Here is a 17318-nt window from a genome sequence, read left to right on the forward strand (position 1 = left end):
TGCTCATGGGAGCGGAAATGAAGGAGCTGAGCAAGCTGGGGGCGGTGTGGCGCGGCCTCCAGGCGGTAGTCTGTGCTGCCCCCCAGTGTTCGCTCGTCAGAACACAATCTGTTTTGTGAACAATTGTGGATTGCACTCGCATTCAAAATGCCCAGGGGGCCTCAAGCTGCATAGCTCTGTGTGTGTGTGTGTGTGTGTGTGTGTGTGTGTGTGTGTGTGTGTGTGTGTGTGTGTGTGTGTGTGTGTGTGTGTGTGTGTCTGTGTGTGTGTGTGTGTGTGCGTGTAAATAAACCGTTAATGGATTTCACTGATATCCCACATATGCTTGCTATTTTTCTAATGTATACATATTATGTGCGTTTTGTGTCATCTGGGACAATTGGTATTACGTTTAACAGCATAGTCCTAGCTGTATTCATGGGCTTTGACTGTATTCTATGTGATGGAATTGCAGTCAAACTTCACTCGAAATTAATTGAAATGAAATGAAACCGTTTCGTCTGTAGAGGTCGCACCTTCCGTGGAAGCGAGTCCAGTGATACACATACCTGAAGACCTTGTTCCAACCCTAATTCAGTAGCCACTTGTTAAAATGAATGTTCTTTCTAATTGTCATTTCCCAATTATCGATTGACATCTCCCTAGAGCAAAAGTTTTAGATGGGTGGAGTTTGTTAGGTGTTTTCAGGAAGGGTTCTTGATACAATACGTAGAAAAGCCGACAAGGGGAGAGGCTGTACTTGATTTGGTATTGGGGAATAAACCTGGTCAGTTGTCAGATCTGTCAGTGAGAGAGCATTTTGGAGATAATGATCATAATTATTTCGCCTTTACAATACTATTGGAGAGAGATAGGAATAGACAAGTTAGAAAAGCGTTTAAATGGAGTAAAGGGAATTATAGGGCTATCAGGCAGGAAATTGCAGGATTTAATTGGAAACACTTGTTCTCAGTGAAATGTAGGGAAGAAATGTGGCAAATAGTCAGGGGGTATTTGTGTGGAGTTCTGTATAGGCACGTTCCAATGAGACAGGGAAGTTATGGTAGGGTACAGGAACCGTGGTGTATTCAGGGGGTATTTGTGTGGAGTTCTGTATAGGCACGTTCCAATGAGACAGGGAAGTTATGGTAGGGTACAGGAACCGTGGTGTATTCAGGGGATATTTATGTGGAGTTCTGTATAGGCACGTTCCAATGAGACAGTGAAGTTATGGTAGGGTACAGGAACCGTGGTGTATTCAGGGGATATTTGTGTGGAGTTCTGTATCGGCACGTTCCAATGAGACAGGGAAGTTATGGTAGGGTACAGGAACCGTGGTGTATTCAGGGGATATTTGTGTGGAGTTCTGTATCGGCACGTTCCAATGAGACAGGGTACAGGAACCGTGGTGTACAAAGGCTGTAATAGATCTAGTCCAGAGGAAAAGAAAAGCTAACAAAAGGTTCAGAGAGATTGATAATGTTAGAGATCTAGAGGATTATAAGGCTAATAGGAAGGAGTTTAAGTAGGAAATTAGTTGAGCCAGAAAGTGCCATGAGAAGGCCTTGGCGGGCAGAAATAACGAAATCGCCAAGGCATTCGATAATTATGTGAAGAGCAAGAGGATAAGACGTGAAAGATTAGGACCTATAACGTGTAACAGTGGGAATGTGTGCTCTGAAGCGGAAGAAATAACAGAAGTACTTAATGAATACTGCACGTTAGTATTCACTATGGAAAAGGATCTTAGTGATTGTAGTGATGACTTTCGGCAGACTGAAAAGCTTGTGCTTGTAGATATTAAAGAAGAGGATGTGCTGGAGCTTTTGGAAAGCATCAAGTTGGATAAGCCGCCGGAACCGAATGACATAGACTCCAGGCTGCAGTGGGAGGCGAGGGAGCGGATAGCTGAGCCTCTGTCGATGATCTTTGAATCATCAATGGGAAGGAGAGATGATCCGGTGGATTGGAGGGTTGCGAATGCTGTTCCTTTATTCAAGACAGGGAGTAGAGATAGCCCAGGAAATTATAGAGCACAGAGTCTTACCTCAGCGGTTGGTAAGTTGATGGAGAGTTCCTGAGAGGCAGGAATTATGAACATTTGTAGTGGTATAAAATGATTAGGATTTGTCAGCATGGCTTTGTGGCAGGTCGTGCCTTAAGAGCATGATTCAGTTTTGGGGTGGGGGGTGGCATTGCTAGTCAGGGAAAATGTTAGAGCAGTGCTCAGTCAGGACAGATCAGGGGACTTGGCTACCGAGGAGCAAATCTGCTGAGAGATAGCAGAAAACAGACAACTGTAGGAAGCATAAAGTTGTGATAGTAGGGGATTTTAATTTTCCATATGTTGATTGGGAATGCCATACAGTTAAAGGTATGGAAGTGTTAGATTTGTACATTTGTTCAGGAAAGTTTTCTAAATCAATATATGGAGGCACCGACTGCAGAGAATACAATATTAAATCTTCTATTAGGAAACGAGTTCGGACAGGTGACGGAAGTGTGTGTAGGGGAATACGTTCTTTCAAGTGGTCATAACATCATTCGTTTCAACTTGATCACGAGTAAAAATAGATCAGGTCCTCGGGTTGAGGGTCTTATCTGGAAAATGTCCAAATTTGAAGAAATGAGAAAGGATGGAATAAACGTGGATTGGGACAGGTTGTTCTCTGGCAAATATGTGATTGGTGATTGGGAGGCCTTCAATGGTGTTATTTTGAGAGTGCACAGTTAGTATGTTTCTGTCAGTATTGAAGGCAAAGTGAATAAGAATAAAGATCATTGGTTCTCGAGGGATTCTGGAACTCTGATAAAGAAGAAGAGAGAGATGTATAACATGTATGGGCAGCAGGGAGCTTTGAGTTCCCTTTTTGGCCACAATTCTTGAGTACTGAGAACTTCTTCATTTTAGGAATACACAAGTCCTGCACCTTCCTCAATTTTCCCAGAAACGAAAGCAATTGCAGCTCTGCTGAAATCCCTTGCAGAAATGGTCAGACAAATGTCATATGTGTTCAACCTTGTAAAAGACAAAGATGTAGCACTCTATTAAAGACAAGACAGGTTCGATTAGCAGAGGGATCTTGCGCTCCGTGATCGTAGCTCCATGAAATTGGCTCCTCAGTTTGCAAACGATATGAGAATAAGTGGAGGGGCAGGTATTTTTGAGCAAGTAGACGGGCTACAGAAGGACTTAGACGGGGCAAAGTAATCGCAGATGTAAAGCTGTGTTGAGAAATGCATGGTCACGCACGTTGGGAGAAAATAAAAGAGTTGACTATTTTATGAATGGAGAGAAAGCATAAAACATAAATCAGAACTTCAAGGAAACTTTAAAATCCTTGTGCAGTATTCCCTAAAGGATAATTTGCAGGTTGAACATAGAAATCTACAGCACATTCCCGGCCCCTCAGCCCACAATGTTGTGCCGATAATGTAACCTTCTCAGGTTGAGTCTGTGGTGAGGAGGACAAATGCATGCTAGCATTTCTACTCGCATATAAAAGGAAAGGTGTGATGTTGAGACTTTATAAAACATTGGTGAGGACTCACGTGGAGTATTGTGAACAGTTTTGTGCCTCTTATCTTAGAAAGATGGTGCTCAAAATGGAGAGGGTTCAAACGAGGTTCACAAAAAAGATTTCAAGATTGAAGGGCCTCATATGAGAAGTGCTTGATATCTCTCGGTCTACACTCTGTGGAATTTAGAAAGAAGGGTGGCCCCATTGAAATCTATTGATTATTTAAATTACTTGATCTAGTGGGTGTGGAGAGGAAAGTTTCTATGTTTGGGGAGTCGAAGACCAGAGGACAAAGGCTTAGCAGACCGGCACGTCCCTTTAGAACAGAGACGAGGAGAAATTACTTTAGCCAGAGAGTGGTGAATCTATGGATTTCTTTGCCACAGGCGGCCATGGAGGCCAAAGCTTTCTTTTTTGTATATTTGTGGCAGAGGTTCTTGATTGGTCAGGGCTTGAAGGAATACGGAAAGAAGACAGGGGATTGAGGCTCATAAGTAAGCTGGATCAGCCACTGTAAAATGTTGGAGCAGACTCAATGGGCCAAATGGTCTAATTCTGCTCCTAAATCTTACGTTCTTATGATAAGTTACTTTGTTTTATTTTGGAAAAACAAAATGCTGTTGCTAAGCTTGACTAGCTGAAGATTGAGGCCACGAAGGCCAAGGGATAAGGTGCAGAAGCTGCCTTGCTTGTGGGAGCTAACAAAAGCTAGCATAATCTCATACCAAGAATGAGGTAGTGTTAACTTTTATCCCACACTGACTTGGTAATGGAGGAACTGACAGCAGATGTGCAGTTCTAATTTTGTGCACCGCCCGGAAGCAAACGTAGACTGGCTGATATCCAACAAGTGCTTCTTGAAATCGCTCACTGAGTATATTTGGCTGTTGGCTATTGCCCAAAATTCGCTGTATAAATTTAAGATATAACCTGACTTTGGCGGAGTCGTAAGGCAACGTGATCACGAATTCAAGGGTTAACCGTGCACCGATGTCTGTGATAAATTATAGTGTGTCCTTTCTTTAGTTTTTACAAGAGCCTTGAGTTCCCTTTTCGGCAACAATTGAATACTTCTCGAGAAGTGAGTACTTCTCCATTTTTAGGAATACACATGTCCTGCACCTTCCTCATTTTTTTTCCTCAGAAATTAAAGCCATTGCCGCTCTGCTGACATCACTTGCCGATATGGTTGGAGAAATGACAGTAGAGCTCATCCCGGACAAATACAAACAAAAAGATCACTATTAAAGACAAAACTGTTTCGATGAGCAGAGGGGCCTTGCGCTCCGTGTTCATAGATCCCTGAACGTGGCTCCACAGTTTGCAGACCAAATGAGGACAAGTGGAGTGGCAGTTAGTTTTGAGGAAGTAGACAGGCTACAGAAGGACTTAGACAGGGCAAAGAAATGGCAGATGAACTACTGTGTGAGGTATTGCACTTTGGAAGGGAAAACCAAGGTAGAACATACAATGCTAATGGTAAGGCACCGAGAACTGCAGTGGAAAACAAGGATCGGGGAATACAGATACACAATTCCCTAACATTAGCTTCACTGGTAGATACGGTAGTAAAGAGATCTTTTGGTACATTGGCCTTTCTAAATCAATGTATTGAGTATAAGACTTGGAATGTTATGGTGAGGTTGTATAAGGCATTGGTGAGGCCGAATTTGGAGTGTTGTGTATAATTTTTTTCACCAAATTACAAGAAGGATATTAATAAGGTTCAAAGAGTGCAGAAAAGGTTTGCAAGGACATTGCCGGGACTTGAGAAACCTAGTTACAGAGAATGGTTGAATACGTTTGGACTTTAAACCCTAGAACGTAGAAGAATGAGGGGAGATGTGATAGAGGTATATAAAATTATGACGGGTATAGATAGAGTGAATGCAAGAAGGATTTTTCCACGGAGGCCAGGGGACAGAAAAATCAGAGGTCAAGGGTTAAGGGTGAAGGGTGAAAAGTTTACAGGGATCTTTAGGGGGGCTTCTTCGCACAGAGAGTGGTGCGAGTGTAGAATGTGCTGCCAAATGAAGTGGTAAATGTGGGCTCAACTTTAACATTTAAGAAAGAACTTGGACAGGTACATGGATGAGAGGTGTATGGAGGAATACGGTCCACGTGTAGGTCTGTGGGACTAGGCAGAAAAATGGTTCGGCACAGCCAAGAAGGTGCCGAAAGGCCTGTGTTTGTGCAGTTATCTTCTATGGTTCTAGGGTTTATAAATGAGAGACCACATCACCTCAAACTCCTAACGTTGTGATCCCTTCTGTTATGAGAGAGCCATAGGTGGTGTTGAAAGCAAGCGGCGATTAAATTCTCGAACACACTCCGACTCAGACTTGAAATAAACAGGACAACAGTGATGAAATCGAAAGATAAAGTCACAAGCAGCAGTACAAGACATGAATCTCCTACGGTTGAGAGCTGAGAGCTCAGCGTGAGGCCTTTAAGGACATACATTCCATGAAGGAAGATTGGCAGATAATAAATGGCAGTCCGAGTCTTAAAGGGAAAGAGACACCTTACTCCTCTCCGCCACCTGGATGCCTGAAGCTGTTCAGTCGGGAACATGACACCTTCTTCGCATCTGGGTGAATGTGTTGGGTCTAATGTAGATGCTCTGAGATGCTGACAGCCAGATTCCCAGGAACTTCAAATCATGGGGAGAGGCAGATTTAAGCCATTTGGCCTATCGGGTCTTCTCCAACATTTGATCTTGGCTGAGCAAGTTGGCTGAATCCCAATCAAACTCCAACTAAAAATATGCCCAGTAACCGCTTTTCCACGGGCGTCTGTGGCAACGAATTCCACAGATTCACCCCTCTCCGGCAAAATAAATTCCTCCCACCCACTCTCCGTTGTAAATGGACATCCCTCCATTCTGAGGCCGTTTTCTGTAGTTTTAGTATCGTCCCCGCCCCACCTCAGGAAGCCTTATCTCCACACCCACTCTATCGGGGATCTTCAACGTTTGATCGGCTTCAATGAGGTTCTTGTGAAGGATGAACAGTTCTGATGGGCAGAAGGGCGCAAGGTTGCCCACGTCCCCCTCCCCTGGGAGAATTACAAACCGTTACTGTTGCCAGGCTGCTAATGAGAGAGAAAGAGATGGAACAAAAACATACTGGGACTGGAACATTTGCTTCAGACAAGGGCGAGATAACACCGGGGGAGAGAGACAATATTATGACTCCAGTAAGACTCACAGCTCCGGAGAGGGCTGTTTACTTGGTACTATTCTGTTCATTGAAATTCCTCAGTGGACAGCCGGAGTGGGCTGGTTTGATGGACTAAGGCATTCAAAGCTGATTGGCACCTGAGACCCCGTGAGTAGGGATAAAAGTGAGGTCTGGGGAGACACCCCTCAGACACATGAGGAGACGCACCAGGAGATACACTAGTGAGCACTGTTTAAGGATTGGAACCCATGAGAAAGTGTGGGGGCATCGGAGACCGAACGAAAGATCGGTCAATTTTAACTCACTGTGTTTATAGCGAGGCCGGTGGGGGCTTCTGTGTGTGTCCACCCTTGCCTGGGTGACGAGTCAACCATGGAAGAACGGTCTAGCTAATGGGCAGAGGGGTCATACCTGAATGACCACAACAACACATCGACGGATCAAGAAAGTAAATGAAGGTTTGCAAGACAATAGCTGTTACTGTTTGCTCTCTCTCTCTCTCTCTCTCTCTCTCTCTCTCTCTCTCTCTCTCTCTCTCTCTCTCTCTCTCTCTCTCTCTCTCTCTCTCTCTCTCTCTCTCTCTCTCTCTCTCCAACAATTACAACACATCGACCAACAACTACCTCAGCCTGTATGAACTGAACTGAACATTATATTCACATATGACAATTCATTATCCCCTAGACATCGATAGAGCTTGTTTATTATTGATTATTATTATACCCACACTTTTAGGTTTAGGATTGCTAACGTGTATTCTCTGTATATTTGCATTGTTGATATTGATTTGTATATTTTACTAATAAACACTGTTTGGAAAATAGTACCAGACTCCAACGGACACTTCTATCTTTGCTGGTAAGACACCCAGTTACGGGGAACGTAACAAGGTCAAGGAAGATAATCAGCGTTTTTTTAAGGTTTTTAGAAAGATCAACTGTTTCATTCTAACTCACCGACCGAACTGAAAGGCGTTTCAATTTTCATAGACACCTCGATCTCATTTGTTCATTATAACATAATCTCAGAACATATGGTAGATTTCTATTAATTACTGGTTTACTTTATAAATAAAAGGTAGATTTGGTTAACATTTATGCACCGAGTACTGACTATCTTGAATCATTTAAGGATATATTAGTACCTCTTCTACATTTAAATGAATATATGTTAATAGTGGGCGGAGATTTTAAATGTTGTCTGAATAATGTGAATGATAGGTCTGCTCCCAATCAGGTACTTCCAAACAAATCTGCTACTTTTATTAATTCATTTTAGCTGACTCGAGAATTTTAGAAATTTGGAGGGTTTTACATCCTAATGTATTTCATTTTTTCATAAATATCATAATTAGAATCGATACCTTCTTTATTGATTCGCGATTAGTTTCGTCTATAACTGCGTGTGCGGATGATGCAATCGCCATTTCTGATCATGTCCCTTTGAAATTATCAATTAAATTGATGTAACTTTTAGAAATAGACAATGGCGATTCAACTCTATTTTGCTACAGGATTTAAATGTTGTTAATTTCATTAAAGAACAGATCGAATTTTTCTTTTCAACTAACTCAACGGAAGAAATTTCCGGTGGGCTATTGTGGGATACCTTTATATTATATATCCGTGGGAAAATTATTTCATTTTCTGCAGAATTGTAAAAACGAATTAATAGTGAAATATGTACATTGTTTGATAAGAATAAGGACATTGATAAATATTCCATTGTTTCCAATCTGGAGATTTATGAAGAGAGAGTTGAACTTCAGATGCAACACAGTTTGGTAATACCATCCCAGATTGAAAACCAATTACTTAAAGCTAAGAGTCAATTTTATATACATGGTAATAAATCCAGTAATTTATTGGTCAAATATTGAAAGCTGCTTCGGCGAAACGTCTGATTAATAAAGTTCGCATACGTGAGGTATTTTGACGGTTGACCATGATGAGATTAATTATTCTTAATTAATTAATTAAACTGATGAACGTTTAGCAGTAGATGTGCCCATTACTAAAGAGGAAATAAAGAAAGCAATTTTTTCGATGAACTCTGGTAAAACACCTTACCCGGTTGGGTATATTTCTGAATTTTAAAAATCTTTTTCTGATTTACTTTCTCCCTGGTTATGTAGAATTTTTGAAGATGCTTTATTTGTAGTTATATTACCACAAACCTTTTAGGAAGCATCTTTTTCTCTAATTGGTAAAAAAGACAAAGATCCCACTTAATGTGTATCATACAGAGGTATATCTTTTTTGAATGTGGATTCTAAAATCAATACCAAAATATTAGCAATTAGATTAGAGAAGATATGGCCGGAAATTGTCTCCGAGGATCAGACAGGATTTGTTAAAAATCGTAATTCGCATTTTAATGTTAGGAGGTTAATGAACATTGTATACGCAACTTCATCTAATACTCCAGAATGTGTTATTTCGCCTGACGCCAAGAAGTCTTTTGACAGACTTGAATGGGAATATTTTTTATATACTTCAATAATTTAATTTTAGCCCACAATTTATATCTTAGATTCAACTGATGTATCATACACCTTTGGCCGCTGTATTTTCCAATAATCAGAGATCTCTCTTTTATTAGGCTTTTTCGAGGTACTAGACCGGGTTGACCTTTAAGCCCTTTACTATTTGATATTGCCCTGGTGCCCTTGGAAATCGTTCTTCGTAATTCACACAATATATTTGGAATTATTCCTGGGAATGGGACGCATAATGTTTCACTGTATGCAGATGACCTGTTCATATATATCTCTAACCCAAAGGAATCCATTCCTGCAGTAATAATGGTACTTGCTCAGTTTAGTAGTATTTCTGGTTATAAATTGAATCTTAATAAGAGTGTCCTTTGCCATTAAATATGAAAGTTTCAATTTATAGACAATCATCATTTGGGTAGTTTACTGATTATTTTATTTATTGTCGTGGTAAAATTGCTAAGAAGCATAAGGACCTATTTAAAGTTTTTTTAAACCCTTAATTAATCATGTTAAACAACTGTTTACTAAATGATCCCCATTGTCGTTATCTTTGATTGGTCGAATTAATGCTATTAAGATGATTATTTTACCTAAATATCTGTATCTGTTTCAGGCGGTATCATTTTTCATTCCTAAATCTTTTTTTTTATATTACTAATTCTAAAATTTCTTCATGTATATGGCAGAATAGAAATAGTATTTACAGAAATCAAAAAAGGAAGGTGGATTGGCTTTGCCGAATCTTGGACTTTATTACTGTGCAATTAATATTCGATAATTAACGTTTCGGACAAAAGAGCTGGATGAAACTCAATGTTCACAATTGATGAACCTCGAGCGGGTGTCTGCCCATGGATTTTCACTGGCTTCTATTTTAGGGCATCCGCTTCCATTTGCACTTACTAAATTGAATAACCCAATGATAAATCCAATAATTAAACACACAGTACGAGTATGGTTTCAATTTAGTATTTATTTTTGGATTGAATAAATTTATCCTGTCAAGTTCTATTATATCTTTTTTTTTCTTTCAACCATCTAGAATTGATCAAGCTTTTTTCTTTTACGCAAAGCAAAGGGAATAACATGTTTTCGTGGTTTATTCATGGATGAATGTTTTATGTCTTTTGAACAGTTGACTAATGAATATAATTTGCCTAGATAGCATTTTTCAGATATTGACTGATTAGAAACTTTCTGAACGCCACTTTAGTAAGCTTTCGGATATCGCAACAAATTGAAATTACAGAAGAAATAAAAAGTAAGTTTAAATCCATATCAGAAGAGCTTAATAGCATTTATTCATGATTTAATTATGAAAATACCCTTGGGTACTTCCGACAAAACAGACTGAGTGGGAAAGAGAATTTCAAATATCTTTATCTACAAAGAAATGGGAGACAATTCAAATAGTTAATACTTCAAGATGTGCCAGACTGTTTGATACAATTTAATGTAGTTCATTGGGCTCATATATCCAAGGATAAGTTTGCTCGTTTTAACTTCCATATAAATCTTGTCTGTGATAGATGTAATTCTTAAGTAGCTCCCTGGCACATATTTTCTGGAATTGTCCTCTCATAGGAAAATATTGGGAAGATATTTTTGATATTATTTCAATAGTTCTGCGTGTTGCTTTACAACCTCATCCTATTACTGCAATTTTTGGACAACCAGTGATAGAATCCACTCATTTATCCTCATCAGCTTGCCGTTCAATTGCATTTGTTACATTAATAGCTAGTAGATCCATTTTACTTAAATAGAAATATTCCAATCCTCCTACAACATTTCATTGGTTTTCCCAAACAATTGCATGGTTAAACTAAAAAAAAATAGGAGCGGTAAGAAGGATCCTTCGTTTAAATTTGAAGAAACTTGGCGGAAATTTATTCAATATTTTTTTAATGATGTAAACTGACACTTTCTGGATCCTTTTTTAGTATTTTTTTGTTCAGGTATAGAGAAACGGAGTTATAAAAATATAGTTTTAGCCGATGGGATATGGCAGCCCAATCTTTGTCTGTTTGTTTTTTAGTTTAGTTTTTTCATAGTTTGAGGTTCTTTTTTCACTCTTTATAAAATATCTTTTTCACGGCTGGTTACTAAGAGATTGGGAGGCTAAACTACATCTGTTATTTGGAAACTGTGTTTGTACATGTTGACCGTTATTAATGTAATCCCGATCTCTTTGAATCACTGTCATTATTGTTATGTTTACCTATTTGAAACTTAATAAAATGATTGAAAAAGAAAGAAAGAAAAAGGAAAACATAGAGAAGCTACAGCACAATACAGGTCTTTAACCACAAATCTGTGCCGAACCTGTACTTAACTTAGAAATTACCCATTGTTACCCATAGCCCTCTAATTTTCCAAGCTCTATTTACCTATCCAAAAAGCTTCCAGCCATCAAGGTAACCGTGCATCCAGTTCGCCGTCTCTCCCTGGGTATCATGCGGTGTAAATTCCCACAGCAGCTTACCATGTAGAACCTGATCAAAGGCCTCACTGATGCCCGTATCGGCCACAGTCCGGGAGCAGACGTGTCATAGGTCAAAGGGAATATATTTGGGAATAAGAGGTTTAGAGGGATCTGGGGAAGAGATTATTTGGAACATAGAACAAAGAACAGTACAGCAGAGTTCAGGCCCTTCGGCCCACAATGTTGTGCGACTCTTAAACCCTGCCTCCCATATAACTCCTCCATATACCTGTCTAGTAGTCTCTTAAACTTCACTGGTGTATCTGCCTCCACCACTGACCCAGGCAGAACATTCCACGCATCAACCACTCTCTGAGTGAAAAAAAACTTCCTCTAATATCCCCCTTGAATTTCCCTCCCCTTACCTTAAAGCCATATCCTCTTGTATTGAGCACTGGTGCCCTGAGGAAGAGGTGCTGGCTGTCCACTCTATCTATTCCTCTTAATATCTTGTACACCTCTATCATGTCTCCTCTCATCCTCCTCCTCTCCCAAGAGTAAAGCCCAAGCTCCCTTAATCTCTGATCATAATGCATTCTCTCTAAACCAGGCATCAAACTGGTAAATCTCCTCTGTACCCTTTCCAATGCTTCCACATCCTTCCTATAGTGAGGCGACCAGAACTGGACACAGTGCTCCAAGTAAAAACACAAAATGCTGGCAGAACTCAGCAGGCCAGACAGCATCTATGGGAGGAGGTAGTGACGATGTTTCGGGCCGAAACTTTTCATCAGGAGTGAAGTATCATGGGATGGTCGAGGGGGGATAAGAAATAGGGGGAGGGATCACGTAGTGAACTGGGAAGTGATAGGCTGGAGGGAAATGGGCTAGGAGGGAAGGTGGAGAATTATGGGAAATAAAACAGAAAGAAAGGTAGGGCCGTGGGGAGATTATAGTGACGGCGGAAAAAGAAAGAGAAAGAGAACAAGACTAAAATAATAGATAGGGATGGGGGTAAGAGGGGGGGCAGGGGTATCAACGGAGGTCTGTGAGTTGAATGTTCATGCCGGCAGGTAGGAGGCTACCTGGGCGGGAGATAAGGTATTGCTCCATCGACCTGCGTGTGGCCTCATCTTGACGGTAGAGGAGGCCATGGACAGACATGTCGGAGTGGGAGCGGTCTGTGGAATTGAAGTGTGTGGCCACAGGAAGATCCCGCAACTGCTGGATGACTGAGCGCCGGTGTTCAGCAAAACGGTCTCCCAGTCTGCGGCGGGTCTCCCCGATGTATAAATGGCCGCATCGGGAGCACCGGATACTGTATATCACCCCAGTTGACTCGCAGGTGAAGTGGTGCCTCACCTGAAAGGACTGTGTGGGGCCTGGGATGGTGGTGAGGGAAGATGTGTGGGGGCAGGTGAAACACTTCTTCCGTTTGCAGGGATGAGTGCCCGGAGGGAGGTCGGTGGGGTGGGATGGGGGGTGGGATGAATGGACATGGGAGTCGCGTCGGGAGCGAAACCAAGAGTCTGGGGTTGGAGAGGACAACATCCAAATAATCAAGCTTCCCTTTAAAACTGAGATAAGAGAAACCTCTTCAGCAAAACAGTGTTCAATCTGTGGAGTTTGCAGCAACAGATGGTGATTGAGTTTCTCACTGCGTATATTTACGGCAGAGGTTTATATATTATTGATCGCCAACTATTGATCATTTTTGTTAGCCAGAGCTACTAGAGAATTAACTGAATACAGCACGTTAAAAGCAGACTTTACAGTTTTAGATTCTTCATTTCAAAATGGCTGCAGTGTCAACCTTTGTCACAATGAAACTCACAGCATACGATGTCGAGTTTGTCATTTCCCTTTTAGGTTATTTTGTGGTGGGCCACTTCCTCCGTTTCCAGGGTAACGGCCCACCAGAGCTGCAAGAAGAGCTGCACATTTTTTTAACGCTCAGTGTTCACCGCCTCTCAGGGTAGAGACAGTGGCCTCAGGAGCAAATGAAACAGAATGATAATGGGAGGAAAGGATGCTGTGAGCACTGGCGGTATGGAATGAACTGAGAACACAGACGCATAGAAACATAGAGAACCTATAGCATAATACACTGGCCCTTCGGCCAAGAGTGCTGTCCCAAACATGAACTTACTTTCGAGAATTCCTGGGGTTACCCATCAGCCCTCTATTCCTCTAAGTTCCATGCACTTGTCCAAAATTCTCCTAAAACACCCCACTCTATCCGCCTCCACCACCGTCGCCGGCAGCCCATTCCACGCACTCACCACTGTGTGCGTACAAAAACCCTCCCCCGGACATCGCCTCTGTACCTATTTCCAAGCATCTTAAAACTGTGACCTCTCGCGTTAGCCATTTCAGCCCTGAGAAAAAGCCTCAGACTATCCACACGATTAATGCCTCTCATCATCTTATACGCCTCTATCAGGTCACCTCTCATCCTCCATCTGTCGAAGGCGAAAAGGCCAAGTTCACTCAACCTATGCTCATAAGGCTTGCTCCCCAATCCTGAAAAATCCTTATGAATCTCTTCTGCAAACTTTGTATAGTTTCCACATCCTTTCAGTACTGAGGGGATCAGAACTGAGTCTAGTACTCCAAGTTGGGTCTGACCAGGATCCTAAATAGGTGTAACTTTACCTCTTGACTCTTGAACTCATCCCATGGTTGATGAAGGCCAATACACCGTACGCCTTCTTAACCACAGAGTCAACCTGCGCAGCTGCATTCAGTGTCCTATGGACTCGAACCCCAAGATCCCTCTGATCCTCCACACTGCCAAGAGTCTTGCCTTTAATACGACATTCTGCCATGATATTTTGACCTACCAAAATGAACCACTTCACAATTATCTGGGTTGAACTCCCTCTGCCACTTCTCAGCACAGTTTCGCATCCTATCAATGTCCTGCTGTAACCTCGACAGCCCTCCACACTATCCACAACACCCCAAACCTGGCACCTACCAGTCTTCTCCTTTCCTCCCTCCCCACCATCTTTATAGTGCTCCTGCCCCGTCCCTCTCAGTCCTGCCGAAGGGTCTCGGCCTGAAACGTTGATGTTCGTTTCCACGGACTTGCCCGACCTGCTGACTTCCTCCAGCGTGCTGTGTGTGTTTCTTTGACCCCAGCATCTGAGAGTATTTGGTGTAAAATCCCGCTCCCCATGCTAAAACGGGTTATACTGACCAAAGAACAAACTGCCGGAGGAACGCAGTGGGTCGGGCAGCGGCTGTGGAGGGAAATGGACCGTCAACATTTTGGGCCGAGACCCTCCCACTGGACTGATAGTGGACAGGAAATATTCAGAGAAAAAACGGTGAGGGGTGGGGATGGGGCAAGGGCTGGGGAGAGAGAGGTGGATCCAGGTGAGGGCAAGGTGGAAATAGTGACAGGGGTGGGAGGTGAGTTGTGGAGGCAATACGGGGCTGCAGAAATAGAATTTAATTCCATAGAGGATTATAAGAAGTTAGACAGTGTTTGCTTTAGAGATTCACCAGACTAGTTCCTGGAGGACGATGAAGTCTCGGTGATCGTCTTCCCATAAAACAAAGGCCGGCAGATGTGTGGAGACAGAAGGGATCGAGGAAATGAGGATCGGGGAGAAACATGTTGGCTGAGATGGGGGAGCAGCCGACATCTTGTTGATGGTTGGAGGAATTCAACATACTCCTCCTGCTGTTTCTCACTTGATGTTATAGTGTTCCTGTCCAGTGAGGCTCCGGAGGATTGTGAATAGAAATTACTGTTTATAAACATACAAGTGATTTCAATGAAACCCGCGCAATTCCTGTTCGGGTGGGCATTGTGTATCGGACCGGGATGGAATCGAACCCGCAAAGCTCCAGGAACCGGGAGGCGGAGCAATGGGGACGGGAAAGATACAGAGGGGAAAATTAAAAATGTAGCTGGTGTAAGTATGAAATAAAGTTTAAAATGCGGCAGGTAGGTCGGGCAGTGTGTGAGGGGCGAGGAGCAGAGTCCCCGGTTCAGGAGGGAGTCCTTCCACCCGTCACGTGATCCAGCGTCTGGCTCCCATTTCAAACACAGATCCGCAGCATCTGAGGTTCTCGCTTCCGAGGCCCCGCCCCCGCTCTCACACTGATGGGCGTCCTCTTTTCTTTCCGTCCTCTGTTGAAGCGGGTCGTCGGCGGGGAGTAGGAGGACCGATCGCTGTCTGCGGGACAAATTAATCAAGTTCTCAGCAGTGAGCATTGAGGCCAGTCATTATGGGTGAACGTGACCAACAATTTCCCAACGGTGAGTACTGAAGCCGATTCGGGTGAGGGGTGTGGTTTAGGGTACCTGATGTCGGGCAGAGAGTCCCGTTAACTTCCTCCAACTGGCGGCCTCGTCCCGCTTCCTGGATCCAACCTGTCGTGGTCGGTCCGGGTTATGGGACCTTCACGCCGAACCGCCTGAGATGAGCCGCCGCTCAGCCCCTGGTGTTCTGCTCCCAGGAGCGGGATGAGTTGGTGATGCCGAGATTAAACACAGGCATTAAGATGTACCTGGGGAGCTTTACCTCCATCACCCGGCCCGGTAGCGGATCCAGACTTCACCTGGATCGACGCCTGGGGTCGGTAATTGTTTTACATGCTTACATCTCACCGGAAGCGGCCGTTCGGCCCATTGTGTGCTTGCAGACAGCGAGGGTTAAACAGAGTGCTCTCACCCTCGGGACACTGCTCCACGTGTATGAGTAGATGCATCTTTCCCCCGTTCAGACAGAGGTTTATTTGAACACAACACGCGGCGGGGTAAAAGCGGCCATTTCAATTTTAGTTTCACCGTTACAAAATGGCTGCAGTGTTCGTCTTTGTCAAAACGACAGTTGTGTCACATGATGAGTTTGTTTCCTTTTTCGGTTATTTTCAGTGAGCCACTTCCTCTGTTTCCATGGTAACAGCTTGTCAGAGCTGCAGCGAGTATTTCACTGGTTCTGTGGTCACGGCCTCTCAGCGCAGAGACAGCGGCCTCAGGGGCAAATGCACAGAGCGATAGTGGGGGGAAAGGATGCTGTGAGCATTGACTGTATGGGCTGAGTTACACCAGGGTCAGAATGAACTGAGAACTGACACATTGGTTGGGGTGGGGTGGCATTGACAGTCACGGGTGGCAATCGGTTACTATCTGTGCATTAAAATGAAGAGGGAGGAAATACTACAGTTGCAGGAAATTTAAAGTGAGGAGGAGAAAAATACTGGAGACGCTCAGCAGATCACGGACAGTCTTAGTTCTGGAACTGAGTCTTCCACCATTTCACCTTTCAGAGATGTTGTCTGATGTACTGAGTTCCCAGCATTTTCTACTTTGTAATTTTACATTTTGTTTCTGCTACACTGCGGGAAACATGGCAGCCAGCTGTGCTGGGCAAGATCCCACACAGCAGGAAAATTGTGATCAAATGTGCTCGGTTATAGCTGCTGGGGACAGGCTGAAGTGTATCCGCATCCTCTACACAGACCGGGGAATCGGTCTGAGCCCCGGCCCAGGCAGAGGGTCATTAGGATCCAGTTCCACCCAAGGCTGTGAATCGGACATGGCAGGAACACCACGGCAAATCGCCGGCACCAAAGCGTCTGTGTATGGGTGATAATATTGGGCTGGTGACTGAGGATATGGAACTGGCAGTATGCGGGCTTCAGTCCAGGTTGGTAATTCCACAGATCGGAACTTTCTCAGTCTGGAGTGAAGCTGG

The 17318-nt window shown here is 43.2% G+C and overlaps 2 protein-coding genes across 2 annotated transcripts in view; one reads left to right on the plus strand and one right to left on the minus strand.

Moving 5' to 3' along the window:
• Window positions 1-17318, minus strand: part of LOC140719867 (uncharacterized) — a 331537-nt gene that overhangs the window by 180185 nt on the left and 134034 nt on the right. The gene's annotated exons all lie outside the window — the stretch shown is intronic.
• Window positions 15767-17318, plus strand: part of LOC140719941 (NACHT, LRR and PYD domains-containing protein 3-like) — a 52502-nt gene continuing 50950 nt past the window's right edge. The window contains exon 1 of the mRNA XM_073034857.1: window positions 15767-15877. The gene's annotated coding sequence lies outside the window, so the exon portion shown is untranslated. The remainder of the gene's footprint in view (window positions 15878-17318) is intronic.

This window comes from Hemitrygon akajei, unplaced genomic scaffold (genome assembly GCF_048418815.1).
Source record: "Hemitrygon akajei unplaced genomic scaffold, sHemAka1.3 Scf000033, whole genome shotgun sequence".
Lineage (NCBI taxonomy): Eukaryota > Metazoa > Chordata > Chondrichthyes > Myliobatiformes > Dasyatidae > Hemitrygon > Hemitrygon akajei.